This window comes from Tachyglossus aculeatus, chromosome 1 (assembly GCF_015852505.1).
Source record: "Tachyglossus aculeatus isolate mTacAcu1 chromosome 1, mTacAcu1.pri, whole genome shotgun sequence".
Taxonomy (NCBI): domain Eukaryota; kingdom Metazoa; phylum Chordata; class Mammalia; order Monotremata; family Tachyglossidae; genus Tachyglossus; species Tachyglossus aculeatus.
Window position 1 is genome coordinate 69,660,610 of NC_052066.1, and position 27,548 is coordinate 69,688,157.

General features: G+C 46.8%; 1 protein-coding gene and 1 pseudogene across 1 annotated transcript in view; one reads left to right on the top strand and one right to left on the bottom strand.

The window, feature by feature from the left end:
• The window catches only part of PDE6D (phosphodiesterase 6D), a 122,050-nt gene that overhangs the window by 987 nt on the left and 93,515 nt on the right, over positions 1-27,548 (top strand). The gene's annotated exons all lie outside the window — the stretch shown is intronic.
• On the bottom strand, positions 23,001-27,279 carry LOC119930960 (annotated as a pseudogene).

Consider the following 27,548-nt stretch of genomic DNA (forward strand, 5'->3'; position numbering starts at 1 on the left):
CCATTCTCGTCACTTTATTCTATTCCTTCCTCTCCCCCTCCTCATCCCCCCTCCTTCCCCTCCCCACAGCACCTGGATAGATGTTTCTACAGATTTATTAATCTGTTTTATTTGTACAGAGTCACTAGTCTATTCATTCTATTTCAATAGGTTATTTTACTTGTACATATTTATTCTGTCAGCACCGGTATATAGCATTGTACAGATTTATCACTCTATTTTATTTGTACATAGTTTCCATTCTAGTCACTTTATTCTATTCCTTCCTCCCCCCCGCCTTCCCCTCCCCACGGCACCTGGATATAGGATTGTACAGATTTATTACTCTGTTTCATTTGTACATAGTCACTAGTCTATTCATTTTATTTCAATAGGTTATTTTACTTGTACATATTCTGTCAGCACCTGTATATAGCATTGTACAGATTTATTACTCTGTTTTATTTGTACATATTTACTCTTCTATTCACTTTATTTTAATACATTATTTTACTTGTACATATCTATTCTATTTATTTTATTTTGTTAATATGTGTGGTTTTGTTGTCCGTCTCCCCCTTCTAGGCTGTGAGCCCACTGTTGGATAGGGACCGTCTCTGTATGTTGCCAAATTGGACTTCCCAAGCGCTTAGTCCAGTGCTCTGCACACAGGAAGCGCTCAATAAATACGAATGAATGAATGAGTGAATGCTGAGAGCTCACCTCCTCCAGGAGGCCTTCCCAGACTGAGCCCCCTCCTTCCTCTCCCCCTCCGCCCCCCTCCTTCCCCTCCCCACAGCACCTGGATATAGGATTGTACAGATTTATTACTCTGTTTCATTTGTACAGAGTCACTAGTCTATTCGTTTTATTTCAATAGGTTATTTTTCTTGTACATATTTATTCTATCAGCACCTGTATATAGCATTATGCAGATTTATTACTCTGTTTTATTTGTACATAGTTACCTATCTGTTCACTTTATTTTAATATGTTATTTTACTTGTACATATTTATTCTATTTATTTTATTTTGTTAATATGTTTGGTTTTGTCGTCCGTCTCCCCCTTCTAGACTGTGAGCCCGCTGTTGGGTAGGGACCGTCTCTATACGTTGCCAACTTGTCCTTCCCAAGCGCTTAGTCCAGTGCTGTGCACACAGGAAGCGCTCAATAAATAAGATTGAATGAATGAGTGAATGCTGAGAGCTCACCTCCTCCCGGAGGCCTTCCCACACTCAGCCCCCTTTTTCCTCTCCCCATCCCCCCACCTTACCTCCTTCCCCTCCCCACAGCACCTGTATATAGCATTGTACAGATTTATTACTCTATTTTATTTGTACATAGTTACCTACCTATTCACTTTATTTTAATATGTTATTTTACTTGTACATATCTATTCTGTTTATTTTATTTTGTTAATATGTTTGGTTTTGTCGTCCGTCTCCCCCTTCTAGACTGTGAGCCCGCTGTTGGGTAGGGAACGTTTCTATACGTTGCCAACTTGTCCTTCCCAAGCGCTTAGTACGTGCTCTGCACACAGGAAGCGCTCAGTAAATGCGATTGAATGAATGAGTGAATGCTGAGAGCTCACCTCCTCCAGGAGGCCTTCCCACACTCACACCCCTCCTTCCTCTCCCCCTCCGCCCCTCCTCCTTCCCCTCCCCACAGCACCTGGATATAGGATTGTACAGATTTATTACTCTGTTTCATTTGTACATAGTTACTAGTCTATTCATTTTATTTCAATATGTTATTTTACTTGTACATATTTATTCTATCAGCACCTGTATATAGCATTGTACAGATTTATTACTCTATTTTATTTGTACATAGTTACCGTTCTATTCACTTTATTTTAATACGTTATTTTACTTGTACATATTCTATTTATTTTATTTTGTTAATATGTTCGGTTTTGTTGTCCGTCTCCCCCTTCTAGACCACGAGCCCGCTGTTGGGTAGGGACCGTCTCTATATGTTGCCAACTTGTACTTCCCAAGCGCTTAGTCCAGTGCTCTGCACACAGGAAGCGCTCAATAAATACGATTGAATGAATGAGTGACTACTGAGAGCTCACCTCCTCCAGGAGGCCTTCCCACACTCACACCCCTTTTCCCTCTCCCCCTCCTCATCCCCCCCGCCCTACCTCCTTCCCCTCCCCACAGCACCTGTATATATGTTTGTACAGATTTATCACTCTATTTATTTTACTTGTACATATTTACTATTCTATTTATTTTATTTTGTTAATATGGTTTTTTTTGCTGTCTCTCTCCCCCTTCTAGACTGTGAGGCTACTGTTGGGTAGGGACCGTCTCTGTATGTTGCCAACTTGTACTTCCCAAGAGCTTAGTACAGTGCTCTGCACACAGGAAACGCTCAATAAATACGATTGAATGAATGAATGAATACTGAGAGCTCACCTCCAGGAGGCCTTCCCTGACTGAGCCCCCTCCTTCCCCTCCTCCTCCCCATCCCCCTCCGGCCCTACCTCCTTCCCCTCCCCACACCACCTGTATATATATTTGTACAGATTTATCACTCTATTTGTATATATTTATTACCCTATTTTATTTCTCCATATTTATTACTCTATCTTATTGATGATGTGTATCTAGCTATAATTCTATTCATTGTGACGGTTTTAACACCCGTCTGTTTTCATTCATTCATTCAGTCGTATTTATTGAGCGCTTACTGTGTGCAGAGCACTGTACTAGGCGCTTGGGAAGTCCAAGTTGGCAACATATAGAGACGGTCCCTACCCAACAGCGGGCTCACAGTCTAGAAGACTATTTTGTTGTCCGCCTCCCTCTTCTAGACTGGGAGCTCGTTGTGGGGTAGGGATTGTCTCTGGTGCCGATTTAATAATAATAATAATAATAATAATGATAGCAATTGTTAAGCGCTTACTATGTACCAGGCGATTTGTACTCTCCCAAATGCTTAGTCCAGTGCTCTGCACACAGTAAGCGCTCAATAAGCCCATTATGGGGTAGGGACCGTCTCTATCTGGTGTCGATTTAATAATAATAATAATAATGGCAATTGTTAAGGGCTTACTATGTCCCAAGCACTGTTCTAAGCGATTTGTACTCTCCCAAGCACTTAGTCCAGTGCTCTGCACACAGGAAGCGCTCAATAAGCCAATTGTTGGGTAGGGATTGTCTCTATCTGTTGCTGATTTAATAATAATAATGGCATTTGTTAAGCGCTTACCATGTGCCAAGCACTGTTCTAAGCGATTTGTACTCTCCCAAGCACTTAGTCCAGTGTTCTGCACACAGTAAGCGCTCAATAAGCCCGTTGTTGGGTAGGGATTGTCTCTATCTGTTGCCGATTTAATAATAATAATGATAATAGCATTTATTAAGTGCTTACTATGTGCCAAGCACTGTTCTAAGTGATTTGTAATAATAATAATAATAATGGCATTTATTAAACTCTTACTGTGTGCAAAGCACTGTTCTAAGCGCTGGGTACTCTCCTAAGCGCTTAGTCCAGTGTTCTGCACACAGTAAGCGCTCAATAAGCCCGTTGTTGGGTAAGGATTGTCTCTGTTGCCGATTTAATAATAATAATAATAATGTCATTTGTTAAGTGCTTACTATGTGCCAAGCACTGTTCTGAGTTATAATAATAATAATAATAATGGCATTTATTAAGCTCTTACTGTGTGCAAAGCACTGTTCTAAGCGCTGGGTACTCTCCAAGCACTTAGTCCCGTGTTCAGCACACAGTAAACGCTCAATAAGCCCGTTGTTGGGTAGGGATTGACTCTGTTGCCGATTTTATAATAATAATAATGACATTTGTTAAGCGCTTACTATGTGCCAAGCACTGTTCTAAGTGATTTGTAATAATAATAATAATAATAATAATAATGGAATTTATTAAGCTCTTACTGTGTGCAAAGCACTGTTCTAAGCACTGGGTACTCTCCTAAGCGCTTAATCCAGGGCTCGGCACACAGTAAGAGCTCAATAAGTCCGTTGTTGGGTAGGGACCGTCTCTGTTGCCGATTTGTACTTCCCAAGCGATTAGTCCAGTGCTCTGCACACAATAAGCGCTCAATAAATACGATTGAATGGATGAATGGGGGGGGGGGGCAGCCTGGCCAGAAGCAACCGGGGTTGTAAAAACCTGGAGGCCCGAATTATAATCATCATCATAATAATAATAATGGTATTTGTTTAAGCGCTTACTAGGTGCCAAGCAGTGTTCTAAGCGCTGGGACCTAATCTTAATAATCATAATAATGGTACCATCTGTTAAGCGCTTACTACGTGCCAGGCACTGCACTAAGCGCTGGGGTGGATCCCCTTCTAGACTGGGAGCCCGTTGTTGGGTAGGGACTGTCTCTGTCTGTTGCTGAATTGTAATAATAATAATGGCATTTATTAAGTGCTTACTATGTGCAAAGCACTGTTCTAAGCGCTGGGGAAGTTACAAGGTGATCAGGTTGTCCCACGTGGGGCTCTCAGTCTTCATCCCTGTTTTTACAGATGAGGGAACTGAGGCCCAGAGAAGTGAAGTGACTTGCCCAAAGTCACTTAGTTGTACTTTCCAAGCGCTTAGTACAGTGCTCTGCCCACAGTAAGCGCTCAATAAATTCGATTGAATGAATGAATCCAAGCTCATCAGGTTGGACAGGCGGTTGGGAGCGGGAGGCATTGGATTCATTCATTCATTTGACCGCCTTTCTTGAGCGGTTACTGTGTGCAGAGCGCTGTACTAAGCGCTTGGAAGAGTACAGTACAACAATAAATACATTCCCTGCCCACAGTGGGCCAGAGATGCGACTGTTTAGTATCCTATTGCATTCATTCATTCAGTGATATTTATTGAGCGCTTACTGGATGCAGAGCACTGTACTAAACGCTTGGGAAGTACAATTCAGCAACAGAGACAGTCCCTGCCCTTGACGGTTCACGTGCTCGCTGTGGGCAGGGGATGTTGTCTGCTTAATGTCCTGTTGCATTCATTCATTGTCATATTTATTGAGCACTTATTGTGTGCAGGACACTGCGCTAAGCGCTCGGAAAGTACAGTGCAGCAATAGAGACAATCCCCGCCCACAACGAGCTCACAGTCTCTCCCAAGCGCTCAGTACAGTGCTCTGCGGCCGGGGAGCGCTCAATATGTAGGATTGAATGAGGGGGGTCGAGGAGAGGGGCTTGGGTGCAAGTTGCAGGGAGATTGAGGCGGAGAAGAGAAGGGGCTGAGGTCTTGAGGGAAGGAAACAAGGTTAATAATAGTAATAATGATGGTTTTTATTGTTAATTATAGCATTTGTTGAGCGCTTACTGTGTGCCAAGCACTGTTTCAGGTGCTGGGGCAGATACAAAGTCATCAGGTTGTCTCACGTGGGGCTCACGGTCTTCATCCCCGTTTTACAGATGAGGGAACTGAGGCACCGAGAAGTGAAGTGACATACCCAAGGCCACACAGCGGACAAGCAGCGGAGCCGGGATGAGAACCCACGTCCTCTCCCTCCCAGGCCTGTGCTCTTGCCGCTCCTCAGTAGTAAGCGCTGCTGTTAAGCGCTTATTAGGTGCCAGGCACTGTAGTGAGTGCTGGAGGGTAAAGGGGATGTGTGCGATAACGGAGGGGTGGGGGAAGGCGGGACAATTTTGGCAGGTTTGGGAGGGCTGCACGGGGGAGGCATGGGTATTGTGGATTGAGGACCAGCTTGGGTTCTTCAGTCTAAAGATCTGGCGTAAGAGGGAGGCCTCTGAACCCGAAAAGGAAAAGTCTCGCCGGGCCCGTAAGCGGAATCATCATCAATCGTATTTATTGAGCGCTTACTATGTGCAGAGCACTGTACTGAGTGCTTGGGAAGTACAAATAGAGACAGTCCCTACCCAACAGTGGGCTCACAGTCTAAAAGGGGGAGACAGAGAACAAAACCGAACATACTAACAAAATAAAATAAATAGATATGTACAAATAAATAGAGTAATAAATATGTACAAACATATATACATATATACAGGTGCTGTGGGGAAGGGAAGGAGGTAAGATGCGGGGGGGATGGAGAGGGGGACGAGGGGGAGAGGAATAACATCAGAGCCCTCAGGTCCGAGGGAAGATTCACTCGGGGAGCGGGAGGTGAAGGTTTCCTTCAAGGGGGGAGTCGCGAAAAGTGACTCGGTGGGTTAGGATGCATTACGTCCGTTCTCGTTTCTCCAACTTCTCTTTATTCCCCGCGGCCCGGCCTGTCCCTGAAGGCCGGAGAGGAAGAGGCAGGGGGGAAAGATGGCCCAACTAATCCGAGCCCCGCTAATCCCGGCTATGCTGCTTAGTGCCCGCGCGGCCTTGGATAGTCTCTCTGGCCTCCCTGCGTCTCGGGGTTGTGGTTACCTAACGTCACAATCTCCGGCTGCCGGGGTGGGGGCCGGTTTTCGGACATCTGTTGTGCCCTGCCGCCTTTACAGCACCCGTCGAGCAGGTGGGCTTCCTGGAGCCGTCCAGCAGACGGGATTTGAGAGGTAAGACGTGGCCCAGGATTTGCTGACTCTCAAAACTAATGCGGCTTTGAGGCCTCCATTTCCTCAGTTTTGCGGCAAGAATGAACTTGTTTAACTTCAAAATAATCGTTCGTTTACACCTATTTATAGCCAGGCGACAAAAAAAGGGCAGCTTTTTTCCCCTCCTCTCCCCTTTCACCCTCATCGTGCTAACTGGCTTTGAGTAGTCTCTCTTGCTGAAAATGTTCGAGTTGTCTGTTGCATTCAAAGCGTAGTCGTTACACCAGGGCTGTCTCCCTTAGCACCGGGACGCTTGCTTTCCTCTCTGGAGGCTTGGTAAAAAGGGAATACTTTCTGAACTGCCTGTGGTTTCGAAATACTTATTTTGATCCTTCAATCTTCGACTCTCTTGCCCGTATCTAAATACGACCCGGGAGCGGTTTTTAAAATGGAAAGACGAAAAAGGAAATGGGACCGTGTTTAAAAATGGAAGCCCAAGTGGGGGTTGGCGTGGCAGAAATACATTCTTAGGGGACCTTTATTCTCAGAATGTAAATGTGGTTACGTTAAAAGGTTTTGGTGTTTTTCCAGTTGGAATGCTATGGGCCTGCCTCTGATTCCTTTTGGAGTTGATTGCACCCAAATTGCTGCCCTCAGCTTACAAACAATCTTCTTACTTCATGCCTTGGCCCGGTTTTCACCCTCTGTGTCGGGATCTCAGGATGTGCGGATTTTAAAATTCTTCACAAGTACGGTTATAAGGGGTTCGGCTAGCCCCGTGGAAGTGGTCCGCAAGAAAGCAGCGAGCAACTTAGTTTCAGTCTTTTTAAGCTCTTTCCTTGTTCAGATTCATTTGTTACCGAAAATAAGTAAACGGCCGTTCAGCCGAGCAGTGGAAACATCGTTCCTCCTTCAAGTTAGCTCTCAAAGTTACTGAGCTACGGATACAGGAAGTAATAAATCTGTACTAACTTGTTGAAGAAGTAAATGGACCAGCCCGACTTGTACTTCTGAAGCGCTTAGTACAGTGCTCTGCACACAGTAAGCATTCAATATATATGATTGAATGAATGAATGTGGCACACCTTAATAACGGTGATATTCGTTGTGCGCTTACTATGTACTGAGCACTGCTCTAAGCGCTGGACAGGTTGGACACAGTCCCTGTCCCACAAGGGGCTCATAGTCTAAGGGAGTTGAAAGAACAGGTATCGAACCCCCGTTTTACATATGAAGCAACTGAGGCACAAAGAAGTTAGGTGAGCTTCCCAAGGTCACACAGGAGACAAGTGGTGGAACCAGGATTAGAACAGAGGTCCTGGGGCTCCACTAGGCCACGGTGCTTTTCGACACCTTGGTATTGTTTGGGGGCAAGAATAATCTCTTATTCCCTGAATAGAACAAGTTCTGGAACATAGGAGCACAGCAGGATCAACCTGCAAACAAGAAGGGGGTAAGGAGCCCCTGGATAGTTGTTTGACGCCGGCAAGTGAGGACTAACATGATGAAAGACAAATAAGTGCGATTGATGATGATGAAAGACAAAGAAGGAAGGCCGGCTGGATTCGGTAAAAGCATCCCTTTTTAGAGGGGAAGCAAAACAAGTCCTAAGTGTTTTTATTCGTTCATCCAGTTTTTATTGAGCGCTGGCTTACTGTGTGCAGAGCACTGTACTAAGTGCTTGGGAGAGTACACTACAATGATAAACAGTCACATTCTCTCCATCACCTCGTCCCCTCCTACCTCACCTCCCTTCTCTCCTTCTCCAGCCCAGCCCACACACTCCGCTCCTCTGCCGCTGCAGACATCCTCACCAGGCCTCGTTCTCGCCTGTCCCGCCGTTGACCCCCGGCCCACATCATCCCCCGGGCCTGGAATGCCCTCCCTCTACCCATCCGCCAAGCTAGCTCTCTTCCTCCCTTCAAAGCCCTACTGAGAGCTCACCTCCTTCAGGAGGCCTTCCCAGACTGAGCCCCCCTTTTCCTCTCCTCCTCCTCCCCTCCCCATCACCTCCACTCCCTCCCTCTGCTCTACCCCCTTCCCCGCCCCGCAGTACTTGTGTATATATGTACATATTTATTATTCTATTTTATTAATGATGTGCATATATCTATAATTCTGTTTATAGTGATGCTCTTGAGGCCTGTCTACTTGTTTTGTTTTGCTGTCTGTCTCCCCCGTTCTAGACTGTGAGCCCATTGTTGGGTAGGGACTGTCTATCTGTTGCCGAATTGTACTTTCCAAGCGCTTAGTACGGTGCGCTGCACACGGTAAGCACTCATTAAATATCGATTGAATGAGTGAGTGAATTCCCCGTTTTGTTGATTTTGTATTCTTCCAAGTTCCGCGCACACAGTAAGCACTGAATAAATACCACTGATGATGGTGATGATGAATGGCTTGAAGTGACGTGTAGAGGCTGAAGAGGTATTTTTCGGTTGTGGAAGTTCTGGTCCAGATTTTCCCCAGAGGTGATGTCGATATAGGGAGACCACCTCTGATGTGCCTCACAGAGTGACCAGATATTCTAGGGACTCTTCTTTCTTAAATCGCGGAAGATTTGTAGTTCTCTACGGGTGTAAAGTGTGAAAATGAACCAGGAAGGCTTCTTCCTCTCTGCTTAGGTTGCTCTCGTCTGCCTAATTTTAAAAGAAGCGTTGTCCATATGGGAAGAAAGCGGCTGGAGATAGTAGGTCATAAAATTCCTACCCAATGGATTTGGTTGGTCGAACTCGAGTGTGCAAAAAAACAGCAAAGCCAAAGCCCAGAGAAATCAAAGTTTCATGTCGTGAAGGATTTGGTAGTGAGAGTGTGTGGTAGATCTTATGAAATCTCTCGCTCCATCCCTTCTCCCCTCCTTAACTTCCATCTTCAACCGCTCACTCTCCACTGGTTCCTTCCCCTCTGCCTTCAAACATGCCCATGTCTCTCCCATCCTAAAAAAACCCTCTCTTGACCCCACCTCACCTTCTAGTTATCGTCCCATATCCCTCCTACCATTCCTTTCCAAACTCCTTGAACGAGTTGTCTACACGCGCTGCCTAGAATTCCTCAACACCAACTCTCTCCTCGACCCCCCTCCAGTCTGGCTTCCGTCCCCTTCATTCCACGGAAACTGCCCTCTCAAAGGTCACCAATGACCTCCTGCTTGCCAAATCCAACGGCTCCTACTCGGTCCTAATCCTCCTCGACCTCTCACCTGCCTTTGACACTGTGGACCACCCCCTTCTCCTCAACACGTTATCTGACCTTGGCTTCACAGACTGCGTCCTCTCCTGGTTCTCCTCTTATCTCTCCGGTCGTTCTTTCTCAGTCTCTTTTGCAGGCTCCTCCTCCCCCTCCCATCCTCTCACTGTGGGGGTTCCCCAAGGTTCAGTGCTTGGTCCCCTTCTGTTCTCAATCTACACTCACTCCCTTGGTGACCTCATTCGCTCCCACGGCTTCAACTATCATCTCTACGCTGATGACACCCAGATCTCCATCTCTGCCCCTGCTCTCTCCCCCTCCCTCCAGGCTCGCATCTCCTCCTGCTTTCAGGACATCTCCATCTGGATGTCCGCCCGCCACCTAAAGCTCAACATGTCGAAGACTGAGCTCCTTGTCTTCCCTCCCAAACCTTGTCCTCTCCCTGACTTTCCCATCTCTGTTGACGGCACTACCATCCTTCCCGTCTCACAAGCCCGCAACCTTGGTGTCATCCTCGACTCCGCTCTCTCATTCACCCCTCACATCCAAGCCGTCGCCAAAACCTGCCGGTCTCAGCTCCGCAACATTGCCAAGATCCGCCCTTTCCTCTCCATCCAAACCGCTACCCTGCTCATTCAAGCTCTCATCCTATCCCGTCTGGACTACTGCACTAGCCTTCTCTCTGATCTCCCATCCTCGTGTCTCTCTCCACTTCAATCCATACTTCATGCTGCTGCCCGGATTATCTTTGTCTAGAAACGCTCTGGACATATTACTCCCCTCCTCAAAAACCTCCAATGGCTACCGATCAATCTGCGCATCAGGCAGAAACTCCTCACCCTGGGCTTCAAGGCTCTCCATCCCCTCGCCCCCTCCTACCTCACCTCCCTTCTCTCCTTCTACTGCCCAGCCCGCAACCTCCGCTCCTCCACCGCTAATCTCTTCTCCTACCTCACCTCCCTTCTCTCCTTCTACTGCCCAGCCCGCACCCTCCGCTCCTCCACCGCTAATCTCCTCACTGTACCTCGCTCTCGCCTGTCCCGCCATCGACCCCCGGCCCACGTCATCCCCCGGGCCTGGAATGCCCTCCCTCTGCCCATCCGCCAAGCTAGCTCTCTTCCTCCCTTCAAGGCCCTGCTGAGAGCTCACCTCCTCCAGGAGGCCTTCCCAGATTGAGCCCCTTCTTTCCTCTCCCCCTCGTCCCCCTCTCCATCCCCTCGTCTTACCTCCTTCCCTTCCCCACAGCACCTGTATATATGTATATATGGTTGTACATATTTATTACTCTATTTATTTATTTATTTATTTATTTATTTATTTATTTTACTTGTACATTTCTATCCTACTTATTTTATTTTGTTGGTATGTTTGGTTCTGTTCTCTGTCTCCCCCTCTTAGACTGTGAGCCCACTGTTGGGTAGGGACTGTCTCTATGTGATGCCAATTTGTACTTCCCAAGCGCTTAGTACAGTGCTCTGCACATAGTAAGCGCTCAATAAATACGATTGATTGATTGGTAGTAATGAATGCTTTGAAAGGACAAGTTGAGTAATTAGGTTGGGTATGGTTGATTTAAACGCTGAATGAGAAATCTTAATGGGATCCGTGACCAAGCCTTGCCTGGGGTACCGTGATGTGCATTCTGTTATCACGAGGCTGCAGTTAACCCTGGGACAGGTCCACACTTCATCAATCGTATTTATTGAGCGCTTACTGTGTACAGTGTAAGCGCTTAGTACAGTGCTCTGCACATAGTAAGCGCTCAATAAATGCGATTGATTGATTGATTGATTACTGTGTGCAGAGCACTGTACTAAGCTCTTGGGAAGTACAAGTTGGCAACATATAGAGACAGTCCCTACCCAACAGTGGGCTCACAGTCTAAAAGACTGTACACACTTGACTTGTTTAGTTTTCCTCTAAACTTAGAAGTTTGTTCTTGGGGCTTTTCCGCCCTGGGGGTGGGTCCCTGGGGCAAAGCCCTGTTTCCCAGGGGCAACAAAGGTATATCTGTTTCAGGGCGGTCATTTGCCACAGAATGGACTTGCCAAATACCAGTATCAACTATGGAAATTGGGGGCCCTGAGAAATCAGTCCATCAACTTTTCAATAGTATCTACTGAGCACCTACAGTGTGCAGAGCACTGTATTGAACGCTTAGAGTCCTTGAGACTGGAAGCTTGCCTTGGGCAGGGAACGTATCTACAGCTCATGTTGCTATAGTGTACTCTCCCAAGCGCTTAGTACAGTGCTGTGCAGGCAGAAAGCGATCAATATGTACAGTTGATTGATTGCTAGGACAGTAAAATACAATAAAGCTTGTGGACGTATTCCCTGCCCACGAGGAGTTTACAGTCTAGAGGGGGAGACAGACATTAAAATAAACTACAGAGAGGGGAAATGACAGAATATAAGGATATGTACATCAGTGCTGTGGAGTTGGGGAGGTATCAGAGTGCTTCAGGGTTATTCAATCAGTGATATCGAGCATTTACAATGTGCAGAGCATTTGGGTGAGTAAAATTCCAAAGAGAAGGGGTAGATCAGTCAATCGTATTTATTGAGCGCTTACTGTGTGCAGAGCACTGTACTAAGCGCTTGGGCAGTACAAGTAGATGATAGGCACCCAAGTGCAGAGGGGAGGGCGAATTGGGTAGGGAAATGAAGCGATAGTCTGGGAAGGCCTCCTGAAAAGCTATGATTTAGCGTGGTAATAATAATAATAATAATAATAGCATTTATTAAGCACTTACTATGTGCAAAGCACTGTTCTAAGCGCTGGGGAGGTTACAAGGTGATCAGGTTACAAGTTGATCAGGTTATCTCACGGGGGACTCACCGTCTTAACCCCCATTTTACAGATGAAGGAACTGAGGCCCAGAGAAGTTAAGTGACTTGCCCAAGGTCACACAGCAGGCAGTTGGTGGAGCCAGGATTTGAACCCGTGACCTCTGACTCCAAAGCCCGGGCTCTTTCCACTGAGCCACGCTGCTTCTCTATGTGGTATGTGATTTCAGAAGGACTAAAAATGTAAGCACCCACGTTGGCCGTACCAAGAATTTCTGAGAACGGAATATCGTAGGATTCTTCCATCTGACTTGGATTGCTGGAGAATAGCTTCTTTTCTATGAGCGTGGAGTTATTAATTTGTGGCTTGAATCCATGAGTTTGCCCTCCAGACATACTTTTGCAATGATAAGCGTGGGATTTCCATGTATCACTTTGAGATTTGCCTCTCTTCAGGAGCTAAACAGAGCGTGTTTAGAGATGGATGAATGTGTGAGCTCATGTTTCCCATTGTCTCTGCCTTAAAATAGCTTTTCTGAGAAGAGAAGCAAAGGTTGAAAAGTAGCCAGAAGCCGGTGGACCTGATCCCCACTTGTCAGGAGAACAAGTAGCTGGTTTGGGCTGGTTTGTCATGGGTATAAGTTCACTCTTTGTGAATGTCCTTCACAGGCCTGATGGCTATCTCTGTCTACATTCCTCGGGAAATGTTTTCGATGTGGGAAGGGAACATGTCGACCAACTCTATTATATTGTATTCGCCAAGCACTTAGTACAGCGCTCTGCACGCAGTAAGCGCTCAATAAATAGGACCGATTGGTTCCGTGGGGACACAGTTGTATTCATTCATTCAGTTGTATTTATTGAGTGCTTACTGGGTGCAATCAATCAATCGTATTTATTGAGTGCTTACTGTGTGCAGAGCACTGTACTAAGTACTTGGGAAGTACAAGTTGGCAGCATATAGAGACAGTCCGTACCCAACAGTGGGCTCACACTTAGGAGAGTACAGTACAGTACAAGAAGCAGTGTGGCTCAATGGAAAGAGCCCGGGCTTTGGAGTCAGAGGTCATGGGTTCAAACCCCGGCTCCACCAATTGTCAGCTGTGTGACTTTGGGCAAGTCACTTAACTTCTCTGTGCCTCAGTTACCTCATCTGTAAAATGGGGATTAAGACTGTGAACCCCACATGGGACAACCTCACCTCATCACCCTGTAACCTTCCCAGCATTTAAAACCGTGCTTTGCACATAGTAAGCGCTTAAAAAATGCCATCATTATTATTATTATTACAGTACAACAATAAACACACATTCCCTTCCCACGATGAGCTTACAGTCTTGAGGGCGGGGGAGACAGACATGAATACAAATCAATAAGATGACAGATATGTGCATAAATACTGCGGGGCTGGGAAGGGGGAAGAGCAAAGGGAACAAGTTGGGACAACGCAGAAGGGAGTGGGAGATGAGGAAAGGTGGGGCTTAGTCTGGGAAGGCCTCTTGGAGGAGACGGGCCTTTAATAAGGCTCTTTGGGGGAGAGTAATTATCTGTCAGATTTGAGGAGGGAGGACGTGGGCTAGGGTTCGGCGTTGAGATAGACGAGGCAGAGGCACAGTGAGAAGTTAGCAGTAGAGGAACAAAGTGTGCGGGCTGGGTTGTAGAAGGAGAGAAATGAGGTGAGGTAGGAGGGGGAATGCTTTAAAGCCGATGGAGAGGAGTTTTTGTTTTGATGCGGGGACGGATGGGCAACCGCAGGAGCTTTTTGAGGAGCGGTGTGACGTGTCCTGAACGGTTTTGTAGAAAAACAATCCAGGCAGCAGAATGAAGTATGGATTGGAGTGGGGAGAGACAGGAGGCTGGGCGGTCAGCAAGGAGGCTGATGGAGTAATCCAGGTAGGATAGGATGAGTGATTGTGTTAACGTGGTAGCAGTTTGGATGGTAGCGATGGATGACTGTTTCCTTGGTGTGGAAACTGAGCGTCTATATTGCCTTTAGGTTTTTGTAATAAGAAACTTGAGAACACTTTCCTTCTCTTGTCCCTTGGGTTGATAAAGGTGTCTATCTATAATTACATTTTAGGGCAAGGGAATGGAAAGGAACAGTCCTAGGTCTCAGACAGTTTGTAAATGCTTCCGTATTGCTGTTGTTCTGTGTTTACCTGTCCCGCTCACATTTTATTCCTGAAACCCTCACCTTGTGTTCTTCACGCAGCCCTTTTTTCTTAAGGTCACTTCCAAGTTAGAAATAGCTTGCTTTCCAAGTCCCTTGACTCCCTCTTCATTTCCCTTCTTGAGACCAGCAAACTTTGGCATCCTTCAAGGATGCCAACGTTGTTTCTGGATATGCTTTACCAAAGCCTTTTCTAATCTGGATTATTTCTTTAGGCCGACTGGAGTCATCTTCCAGAAAACAGCCCGGGCCATTTGTATTATATGTTGGCTCTGTTCCGAGAGCGAGTTAAAGGGCCACAATTGTTTTGTAAAAGTAAAATTTTCATTTTATGTCAGTACAAATTTGGGGGAAGTAAAAAAAAAAATAGAGAACTTTTTCACATAACTAAATCCACCCAATATAGTCACAGATTGTTCAAACCATTGATTTATTACCAAGTTTACATTGTGCCCATAGGATACTTATTGATCTTGATCCAGGCACCTTTCTGCTTTGGAGCATTTTCGCTCTCTCGACGTTTTAAATTTGATTAGACAGACTTTTAACTTTTCATACGTTTCATTCCAGAATCATGTTTGCCATTTCCTCTGCAAAGAACTTTTTGGCGGTCGGGTACATGTAAGCAGGTAAACTTTATGGGCAGATCACCTGGAGTGTTTTGTCTCCAAAATTACTAAAATCAGATAGTGTTACTCGTCACCTAGTATTAGCCAGCAGTGTGCGGGTCACTAAGTCACTAAGGCCCATGCTTTGAACTCTAAGAAAGGCGCTAATCTTTCTTAGCCATTCTTTGCGGTGGAATGTCTGTCCACTGACACTATTTAGAGGATTTTTATATGATCAGTTAAGTTTACTCCTACAACATCATCACAGTGATGATTATTACCGTGGCCTCTGCCACCCTCAAAGCCACATTCTTTACCGCTATGGAGCAGAATTCCGCTGAGAAGTTGGCACCTAAGATTTCTACCATAGACACAGTCCTGGAGGTGATGGACTCATGGTTCATTCATTGATTCAGTCGTATTTATTGAGCGCTTACTCCATGCAGAGCACTGTACTAAGCGCTTGGGAAGTACAAGTCGGCAACATATAGAGACGGTCCCTACCCAACAACAGGCTCACGGTCTGGAAGGGGGAGACAGACAACAAAACAAATTGGCCACCCCTAGCCTTATCTGCTGTTGCTGCTGCTTCCCCCCTGCAGCTGCCTTGTCCAGCTGAACCTCCTATGGGCTGGAAATCTGGGGCCAGGTCTGACTTAACCCAGTTCCTCCCCAGTTTTGGCCTGGCACCGGTGCTCTGCCCTAAAAATAACTGCAGGGTAGGAGTGGTTGGGTGTCGAAAGTCACCCCCTTCCCAGTGCCAGCGATAAGCCGTAATTGTGGCTTAGACTGTAGTCTCAGATGCTATTTCAGTTTACAATTTTTGATGCTAACCGCGTTCATCTGTTGGCAAAAAGCGTGGGGGAAAATTTCAGCATTGTTGGATTGAGGTTCAGATGACGAATGGGCAAGTTTCTCAAATTGTTGGGGCATTGGAGAGTTTGTGTCCAACTGATGTTGGCTCATCTGATTAAGCTGTCCTCGTTTGGAATGATTGCTTTGGCACCGACTGCTTGAAAGCTGGGATTGTGCCTTTTTTCTGTTCCGTCGAGTGCCCAGCACACTATGGGCACGCAGAAAATACCGGAGAAAGAGAAATTACTGAAGAAGAAATGGTGAATGAGACTTAGGAATTAGTCTCCTTTAGCTGCTCTGAGGGTGGATATTCCTTTCTGGGCATGTAGGTCACCATGGAAGGTGAAGACTAATAGTGTTACTTAAAACACTAAGCAGTTTTGTAAATCAACGTGGTCGATCTTCACTTTCTACACATCCTGCATCCCTCTCTCTTTTATCCTCAGACTGATTGAGTCTCTTAGAACATCATTTAGTTGTGCTTATTAATCTCACCATTGGGCCTTAAGCCATAAAAACCCTATTTAACCTTCATAAGGTTCCGTATTGTTGCGATTACATCCTTAGTTATAATTTTGCCCTTTTGTTCCTGTTGGGTGCAGGCCCTAGTGTTCCGATATCTTTTTTTTTCTCCATCTCGAATGTACGAGCTTCTTGTGAGTTATTGCCAGTAGCTCTCTCAGGGTCTGAGCATTCAAAAATTTCAAGTTCCAGGATGCTTTTTCCCTTGAATGCTTTGGGGCAACAGGAGAAACAAAAGCATTAGTGGTCAGTGAAAGTAGAAAATGTATTCTGGTCCAGGACTCCCAAGAACGACGCAATGGAGATGGAGTTAAATGGGGGGCAGTACGCCAAAGCAGAAAGGGCACAAGACTGGGTTCTGAGAAGCAGCGTGGCTCAGTGGAAAGAGCATGGGCTTTGGAGTCAGAGGTCGGGGGTTCAAATCCCGGCTCAGCCAACTGTCAGCTGTGTGACTTTGGGCAAGTCACTTAACTTCTCTGGGCCTCATTACCTCATCTGTAAAATGGGGATTAAAGCTGTGAGCCCCCCCCCCCTCCGTGACAACCTGATCACCTTGTAACCTCCCCAGCACTTAGAACAGTGCTTTGCACATAGTAAGCGCTTAACAAATACCATTATTATTATTATGATTATGATTATTATTATTATTAATCCCAGCTCTGACTTTGCTGCGTGACCTTGGGCCAGCCACTTCATCTCTCTCTCTGGGTCTTGGTTTCCTCACCTGGAGAGTGAGGGTAAACTATCTGGCTTTCCTAACCTGGTAGATCAAAAGGAATAGGGACTGAGTCCAGTCCGACTCTCTTCATCCTACCCTCAGCACTTAGAAAATAGTAAGCACTCAATAAATGCCATCATTATGGTAGCTAAAGCCAAAGCTGAATTTTCTAGCTATACAAGTGTTATGTTGTTCGTTTGTGAGACAGAGACTTTCACTATTGATAAGGCAACAGGATACAAAGTGTGGGAGTTTTTTCCAAGTAACAGTCTTCAGCTTCAGCATTCAAAGAAGCACCAAGAGCTTTGAGCTGGGTTTGGCAGCGGCAGGCCACCAAAATTTAGACTGGGATTTAACCGTCATTTTGAGGTTATGGAATATCTGGTGATAGGAAGAGAACCATGCTTAGAGTTTTTTTAACGTTCTTTCACTTATTGTCATTATTATTTGTATTATTATTATTATTCTTTCAGTGAAGTAGGGGCTTGTGGGATACCGAAGTGAAAATATGCACAACTAGCCATGTACTGTTACTTGAGGGTGGAAAAAAAGCCCTTTTTTTTTTTTTCTCTCTCTCTTTTTAACAGTATTTAAGTGCTACCATGCTCCAGGAACTATACTAAGTACTGGGGTAGATACGAGTTAATCACCAAATCCAACAGCCTCTACTCCATCCTAATCCTCCTCGACCTCTCAGTTGCCTTCGGCACAGTGGACCGCCCCATCTCAACACGCCATCCAACCGTGGCTTCACAGACTCTGTCCTCTCCTGGTTCTCCTCTTATCTCTCTGGCCATTCATTCTCAATCTCCTTCGTGGGCTCCTCTTCTACCTCCCACCCCCTAACTGTGGGGGTCCCTCAAGGTTTAGTTTTCTATTCTCCATTTACACCCACTTCTTTAGAGAACTCATTTGCTCCCATGGCTTCAGCTACCACGTGGATATGGATGATACCCAAAATGTACATCTCCAGCCCTGATTTCTCTCGCTCTCTATTGTCTTGCAGTTCCTCTTGCCTTCAAGACATCGCTCCTTGGATGTCCTCCCTTCACCTCAAACGTAACATGTCCAAAACAGAACTCCTTCCCTTCCCTTCCAAACCCTGTCCTCCCCCTGACTTTTCCCATCACTGTAGACGGCACCACCATCCTTTCTGTCTCACAAGCCTGTAACCTTGGCTTTATTCTTTACTTCTCTCTCTCATTGACTCCTCTTTCTCACTAAATCCTATCGGTCCCACCTTCACAACATTGCTAAAATCTGCCCTTTCCTCTTTAACCAAACTGCTACCACATCAATACAATCACTCATCCTCTCCTGCCTGGATTACTGCATCAGCCTCCTTGCTGACCTCCCAGCCTCCCGTCTCTCCCCACTCCACTTCATGCTTCACTCTGCTGTCCGGATCATTTTTCTACAAAAGTGTTCAGGACACATTACCCTGCTCCTCAAAAAACTCCAGTGGTTGCCCGTCCACCTCTGCATCAAACAAAAAGTCCTCACCATTGGTTTTAAGCAGTTCATCGCCTTGCCCCCTCCTCCTCACCTCGCTACTCTCCTACTCCAACCCAGCCCGCACACTTCACTCTTCCAGTGCTAACCTTCCCACTGGGCCTCCATCTCGCCTGTCTCATTCAATCGTATTTATTGAGCACTTACTGTGTGCAGAGCACTGTACTAAGCACTTGGGAAATACAAGTCGGCAACATATAGAGACGGTCCCTACCCAGCAACAAGCTCACAGTCTAGAAGGGGGAGACAGACAACAAAACGCTGACTCCTAGCCCACATCCCACCTCTGGCCTGGAATGCTTTCCTTCCTCAAAACCAATAGACAGTTACTCTCTCCGCATTCAAAGCCATATCAAAGGCACATCTCCAGGAGGTCTTTCCTGATTAAGCCCTCCTTTCCTCTTCTCCCACTCCCTCTGCATCGCCCTGACTTGCTCCCTCTGTTCTTCCTCTACTCCCAGCCCCGCAGCACTTATGCACATATCTGTCATTTATTCATTTATATTAATATCTGTCTTCCCCCCTCTAGGCTGTAAACTCGTTGTGAGCAGGGAATGTGTCTATTGTTGTACTGTACTCTCCCAAGTGCTTAGTGCAGCGCACCTTTACACAGTAAGCACTCAATAAATGATTGAATGAATGAATGGCCCCTTGGAATCAGATCCCAGAAAGAGGAAGTATGCATACAGGAATAGGTTAGGGTGGCAGAGACTGAGTGGGTAGAAGTAGAAGGAGAGGAGAAAGGGAGGAGAGGAGTGCAGGGGGAAGGGGGAAAGAGAATGTAGAAAAGGAACAGGAAAAAGAAGAAAATGGACAGTGACTGTGAAGCAGGGGCTGAAGGAAAAGAGAGAGAACAGCAGAGGCGAGAGTGGTGAAAGGGAAGCACTCCCCTGCTTCCTCTGCCACTTCAGCAAAAACAGCTCCAGAAGGGCTGAACAGCTTGCAAGCTACTGCTTATATATATATATATATATAATATACATAATCTATATATACATAGTACATAATGTATATAGTGTATATATCTGCATATATATGCATTCATATATATATTTATATAGTATGTGTATGTGTATGTATGTACAGTATTTGTTAAGAGCTTACTATGTGCCAAGCACTGGGGTAGATCCACGCTAATCAGGTTGGACACGGTCCATGTCACACATGGGGCTCACAGTCTTCGTCCCCATTTAACAGATGAGGGAACTAAGGCACAGAGAAGCGAAATGACTTGTCCAAGCTCACACAGAGCCTAAGTGGTGGAGCGGTAGCAGAACCCAGGTCCTCTGACTCCCAGGCAGGCCTGTGCTCTTATCACTAGTCCCACTGCTGCTTCTGCCTGGGTTGTAATAATAATTATAAAGGGATTTGTTAAGCACTTACTATGTGCCGAGCACTGTTCTAAGCGCTGGGGGAGATACAAGGTAATCCCATGTGAGGCTCACAATCTTAATCCCCATTTTCCAGATGAGGTAACTGAGGCCCAGAGAAGGGAAGTGGCTTGCCTAAGGCCACCCAGCAGACAAGCGGCGGAGCTGGGATTAGAACCCACGTCATTTGACTCCCAAGCCCAGGCTCTTGCCACTAATAATAATAATAATAATGTTGGTATTTGTTAAGTGCTTACTATGTGCAAAGCACTGTTCTAAGCGCTGGGGGGAATACAAGGAGATCAGGTTGTCCCACGTGGGGCTCACAGTCTTAATCCCCATTTTACAGATGAGGGAACTGAGGCCCAGAGAAGTGAAGTGACTTGCCCAAGGTCACACAGCAGATGTGGGGGAGGCAGGATTCGAACCCATGACCTCTGACCCAAGCCTACTCTCTTTCCACTGAGCCACGTTGCTTGTTCTGCCTGGGTTGTGGCAGCGGCCATGGCAGCCCTGTCCTGTCCTGTGTCTTCACGGAGGCCACCAGGCCCGGCGGCGGCTGAGCTCAGCCAGCCAGCTCTGGGCCTGCAGCTGGAGAGCTTCCCCCGGACCCTGACCCGGGACACGCTTCCTTATTTTGCCTCCCAGCCCCCAACTTCCCAACATGGGGAAGGCAGAAACGCTCTGGGCTTGTTACTCCCCTCCTCAAAAATCTCCAGTGGCTGCCTGTCAACTTACGAATCAAGCAAAAACTCCTCACCCTGGGTTTCAAGGCTGTCCATCCCCTCGCCCCCTCCTCCCTCCCCTCCCTTCTGTCCTTGTCCAGCCCAGCCCGCACCCTCCGCTCCTCTGCCACCGCTAACCTCCTCACCGTTAGGCCTCGTTCTCGCCTGTTCCGCCTTCAACCTCCGGCCCATGTCCTCCCCCTGGCCCGGAATACCCTCCCTCTTCCTTCCTTCAACCCCCTACTGAGAGCTCACCTCCTCCAAGAGGCCTTCCCGGACTGAGCCCCCTTTTTCCTCTCCTTCTCCCCATCCCCCCCCCACTCTACCCCCTTCCCTTCCCCACCGCACCTTTAGATATGTTTGTACAGATTTATTACCCTATTTTACTTGTACATATTTACTGTTCTATTTATTTTGTTAATGATGTGCATTTAGCTTTAATTCTGTTCGTTCTGATGACTTGACACCTGTCCACATGTTTGGTTTTGTTGTCTGTCTCCCCCTTCTAGACTGCAAGCCCGTTGTTGGGTAGGGACCGTCTCGAAATGTTGCCAAGTTGTACTTCCCAAGCGCTTAGTACAGTGCTCTGCACACAGGAAGCGCTCAGTAAATATGAATGAATGACATGTGTGCTGATGAGGTGCAAAATGTCCTGCCTGGGTGACGCCCTCCCCATCGCACGGCGCACAGCGTCCTGGCTATCACGCTTTTCTCTCTCTCCCCAATCTCTCCCATCATCCAAGATCGTTCTACAGTTCAGCCGGACGGGTCTTTTTTTTCCCCTTTCGGATTTTCAGGACTTGAGTGAGTCCCAGAGAATCTAAAGCAAGAGATAGAAGACATCTGAAATGTAAAAATTGCCCTTCCGAGATGGGAGGATGGGTCACATTACTCTGGGTGGGAGAGGGAATCCTGGGGAAGAGGGAATTGGGAGGATTCAGGGAAAGAGGGAGAAGCAGCGTGGTCCAGTGGGTAGAGCACAGCCTGGGAATCAGAGAACCTGGGTCCTGATCCTGGCACCGCCACTCGTCGGCTGTGTGACCTTAGGCAAGTCAATTAACTTCCCTGTGGCTCAGTTACCTCATCTATAAAATGGGGATTAAATCCTTCTCCCTTTGACGTAGACTGTGAGCCCTATGTGGGACAGGGACTGTGTCCAACCTGATTATTTTATATCTACCCCAGGGCTTAGAACAGTGTTTGGCACGTAATAAGCACTTAACAAATGCCCTGTGTTATTTATTTATTATTTTATTTATTTCATTTATGATTTTATTCATTTGTTTTTCAAAAAAAGGAGGGCCGCAGAGAATGTAGCCATGGTAATGAGAGATGTGCAGAAAGGTAGAAAGGAAAGAGCATCTGAGGGGAAAGGCAAAGTTGGGTAAAGGCCAGGTTATTTCCAGTAATTATAGAATATCAAAGTGGGGGAGAGAGAAGCTACTCCCGATGCAGAAGTAAATCTGAGTGGGCCTATAAATATGGGGAGGAGAAGAGGAATGTTCTAACTGAAATGTACCTTCTTATCCTTAATCCGTCTTTGAATCTTGTCTCAACCACCAATGTGCTTTCTAATAATTCCAAAGGTGGATGAAAGTTCATCAAAAATGAAACGTAGTTTCCACTGCAGCGTGATTGTTTTTCAGGTGATGAACGCAGGGAAAAAGAAGGCATTTCAGCGGCCGTCAGCTTTATTGTTAGCTTGAAAATTTTGTCACCCCTCACTGGGGGTGACCTCCACTCTTACTTTCACTTTTTTATTCTAAATGCCTCCAGGCTTGGGGGCGGTTTTCTCTGCCGTTCACGTTGGTCCAGCTGAACGCTCCTGTTAATAATCATCATCATTATTATTTTTATTATGGTACTTATTAAGTAGTTACTGCGTGTCAAGCACCGTTCTAAGCGCTGGGGTAGATAGAAATTAATCAGGTCGGACACAGTCCCTGTCCTACGTGGGACTAACAGTCTAAGTAAGTAGGAGAACAGGTATCCCCATTTCACAGTTAAGGAAACTGAGGTGACTTGCCCAAGGTCACACAAGGTAATAGCTGAAACTAGAACCCAGGCCCTCTGATTCCCAGGCCCCTGCTCTTTCCACTAGGCTAAGCTGCTTCCCCAGCTGTAGTGTTTCTGCTCGGTTACAAAGCGGGGACCTTTAGCCGGTTAGGCGAACTCGACAACCACTACACTACAGAAATGAGATGTACCATTATCATTATTATTGCTGCTGTTATTATTAATAACCTTGACGACGTCCTCGGTGCTGCTCGCGCATGGACAGAAAGCCAAGGCCTTACCTAATAGGCTTCAGGTGAAAATTAGTCAAATCGAAAAACAAACTTCAAAAGGCTCTAGTCGGATTCATTCATTCATTCAGCCGTATTTATTGAGCGCTTACTATGTGCAGATCCACCCTTTTGTGGGAAGATCACAAAATGAAAGTCTGTTTGTGTGTCCCAGCTTGAGCCACCTCACCCGAGGGCCTCGTTTTCCTGGCTGAGTTTAGTACCTGCTACTGTCTCCGTTTTATTTTTGGTTGCTTGTTGGGTTTTTTTTGAAGTTGCAGCCTACAAATTTGCGTCCAAGCTTCCTTGGAAAGCCATGGAGCCTTAGGACCAAATCCGAGGATCTCACCACACCTTGTAAAAGCAGTACTGGCTCTTGTTCACATCAAGAATTTGGAAAGGGCTTCTCTAAGTGCTCGGGAAGCAAGATGTGACCACCCCTGCAATGGCGTGTCTTCTCCCCCAGTCTAACGGGCTTTCTTCCCGGTAAGGGATGTCTTGTCAATCAGTCACGAGTATTTATTGAGCACTTACTGTGGGCAGAGCACTGTACCAAGCGCTTCGGAGAGTGTAATGTAACAATAGAACAGACACATTCCCTGCCCACAAAAATAATAATAATAATGGTATTTGTTAAGAACTTACGATGTGCCAAGCACTGTTCTAAGCACTGGGGGGGGGATGCAAGGTGATCAGGTTGTCCCACGTAGGGCTCACAGTCTTCATCCCCATTTTACAGATGAGGTAACTGAGGCCCAGAGAAGTTAAGTGGCTTGCCCAAGGTCACGCAGCTGACAAGTGGCTGAGCTGGGATTCAAACCCATGACCTCTGACTCCCAAGCCCTCGCTCTTTCCACTGAGCCACGCTGCTTCTCTAATGAGCTTGCAGTCTGAGGTGCAAGAAGGCAGACCAAAAGATGGCTCCACCCTTGCGGCTGTGTTAGAGTGACAGTTCCCCGGAAAGGGACAAGGTGGTAGGGACTTGCTTTCCGCATCGGTCATCTTTTTTCAGCATGACTCGTTCATTCATTCATTCAGTCGTATTTATTGAGCGTTTACTGTGTGCCGAGCACTGTACTAAGCACTTGGGAAGTACAAGTCGGCAACATATAGAGATGGTCCGTACCCAACAACGGGCTCACACTCTAGAAGGGGGAGATAGACAACAAAACAAAACATGTAGACAGGTGTCAAAATTGTCAGAACAGATAGAATTAAAGCTATGTGCACATCATTAACAAAATCAATAGAATAGTAAATATGTGCAAGTAAAATAGAGTAATAAATCTGCACAAACATATATACAGGTGCTGTGGGGAGGGGAAGGAGGTAAGGCGGGGGGGATGGGGAGGAGGAGAGAAAAAAGGGGGCTCAGTCCGGGAAGGCCTCCTGGAGGAGGTGAGCTCTCAGTAGGGCTTTGAAGGGAGGAAGAGAGCTAGCTTGGCGGTTGTGTGGAGGGAAGGCATTCCAGGCCAGGGGGAGGACGTCGGCCGGGGGTCGACGGCGGGACAGGCGAGAGCGAGGCCTAACGGTGAGGAGATCAGCGGCGGAGGAGCGGAGGGTGCGGGCTGGGCTGGAGAAGGAGAGAAGGGAGGGGAGGGAGGAGGGGCGAGGGGATGGACAGCCTTGAAGCCGAGAGTGAGGAGTTTTTGCTTGATTCGTAGGTTGACAGGCACCCACTGGAGATTTTTGAGAAGGGGTGTGACATGCCCAGAGCATTTCTGCACAGAGATAATCCAGGCAGCAGAGTGAAGTATAGACTGAAGAGGGGAGAGACAGGAGGATGGGAGATCAGAGAGGAGGCCGATGCAGTAATCCAGTCGGGATAGGATGAGAGAGTGAACCAGCAGGGTAGTGGTTTGGATGGAGAGGGAAAAGGTGGATCTCCGTGATGTGGAGTTGAAACTGGCAGGTTTTGGTGACGGATTGGATGTGTGGGGTGAATGAGAGAGCGGAGTCGAGGATGATACCAAAGTTGCGGGCCTGTGAGACGGGAAGGATGGTAGTGCCGTCCACAGTGACGGGAAAGTCAGGGAGAGGGCAGGGTTTGGGAGGGAAGATAAGGAGTTCAGTCTTGGACATATTGAGTTTTAGATGGCGGACGGACATCCAGATGGAGAGGTCCTGAAGGTAGGAGGAGACCCGAGCCTGAAGAGAGGGAGAGAGAGCAGGGGCCAGAGACGTAGATTTGGGTGTCATCAGCATAGAGATGATAGTTGAAGCTGTGGGAGCGAATGAGTTCACCAAGGGAGTGAGTGTAGATAGAGAACAGAAGGGGACCGAGAACTGACCCTTGAGGAACCCCGACAGTAAGGGGATGGTTAGGGGGAGGAGGAGCCCGCAAAGGAAACTGAGAATGAATGGCTGGAGAGATAAGAGGACGGAATCTGTGAAGCCAAGGTTGGATAGAGGCGGTATAACGGTATAACAAATACATTCCTTGCCCACAAGGAGCTAACAGTCTAGAGGGGGAGACAGGCATTAATAGAAATAAATAAGTTACAGATAATGGCAGGTATTCCCACCTGTCACATAAAAGTGGAACACATGCTTCTGTGCTCCAGGTTAGCCTCTTGTGGACTCGATGCCTCCAGTGGAGTTGGTTATTCCTAATTCTGGGAATTGCTTTAGGCACTGAAGTCATCAACAGAAGACACAGACTCTGAGAATTAATCTTTGTGACTTGGACCCTAGGACTAGGAACTAGCATTAATATCTTCAGTTTTTCATTTCATTTTAGTTAAGTGGGATATAATTTTAGGACTATGCCTCTCGTCTATCTCCACACCCCTACAACTTGGTTAAGTTCAGGACTTCAGTCAGTGGTATTTACTGAGTACTTATTGTGGGCACAGCACTGTAATAATAATAATAGTGGTATTTGTTAAGCGCTTACTATGCGCCTGGCACTGTATTAAGTACTGGGGAGGATACAAGCAAATTCATCCAATCGTATTTATTGAGCGCTTACTGTGTGCAGAGCACTGTACTAAGCGCTTGGGAAGTACAAGTTGGCAGCATATAGAGACGGTCCCTACCCAACAGTGGGCTCACAGTCTAGAAGGGAGAGACAGAGAACAAAACAAAACATATTAACAAAATAAATAGAATAGATATGTACAAGTTAGAGTAATAAGTCCGTACAAACATACATACATATATACAGGTGCTGTGGGGAAGGGAAGGAGGTAAGGCGGGGGGGTGGAGAGGGGGAGCAGGGGGAGAGAAAGGTGGGGGCTGAGTCTGGGAAGGCCTCCTGGAGGAGGTGAGCTCTCAGTAGGGCCTTGAAGGGAGGAAGAGAGCTAGCTTGGCGGATGGGCAGAGGGAGGGAGGGCATTCCAGGCCAGGGGGAGGACTTGGACCGGGGGTCGACGGTGGAACAGGCGAGAACGAGGCACATTGAGGAGGTTAGCGGCAGAGGAGCGGAGGGTGCGGCCTGGACTTGGTCCAGGTTTTGGGACTTTGCCAGCCTTCAGCTCATCAATGGTATCTTCAATATCCTTGGGTGTCAGATCTTCATAGTGATTATCATTTATTTGAACCATTGGTGTATTCACACAGGCACCTAAACATTCCACTTCGATCAGTGTGAAAAGCTTATCAGGTGTCGTTTCCCCAACTTTTATACCAAGCTTCTTCTGAAGGGCCTCTAATATGCTGTCAGAATCTCACAGCATGCATGGTGTAGTTGTGCACACTTGAATGTGATACTTTCCAACAGGCTTTCGATTATACATTGTGTAGAAAGTTGCTACTTCATATACTGTCATTGGAGGCACTCCTAAAACTTCTGCCACCTTGTTCAGAGCGGAGATGGGCAGCCATCCATTCTGTCTCTGAGCCAAATCGAGAACTGGAAGCACAGCTGCTGCTTTGTGTCCCTCGGGATAGTTCTTCGCTATTGCCTCTATTCTCTTATAGTTTTCTGGTGTAAAGTCAAATGGAGTATGTGGGTTATTCTCAGGAGTATCTCTGTGCACTAATAAAGCACCACCAGCTCCTTTACGCACAACAGTTTTGTGTAAATATCTTGTCTGTCTTCCCCAGCTGGCGGACAGGCCGGACACCCCGGCCCTCAGGGACGAGGACAATCAATCAATCAATCAATAATGTTTATTGAGCGCTTACTGTGTGCAGAGCACTGTACTAAGCGCTTGGGAAGTACAAGTTGGCAACATAAAGAGACAGTCCCTACCCAACAGTGGGCTCACAGTCTAAAACATGGTGCCACCCCGGCAGACCCTGAGGAGCTCAGGTCGGACGGAGTCTCTGTCCCACGTGGGGCTCACAGTCTCAATCCCTGTTTTACAGATGAGGCAACTGAGGCATCGAGAAATGAAGTGACTTGCCCCTGGTCACA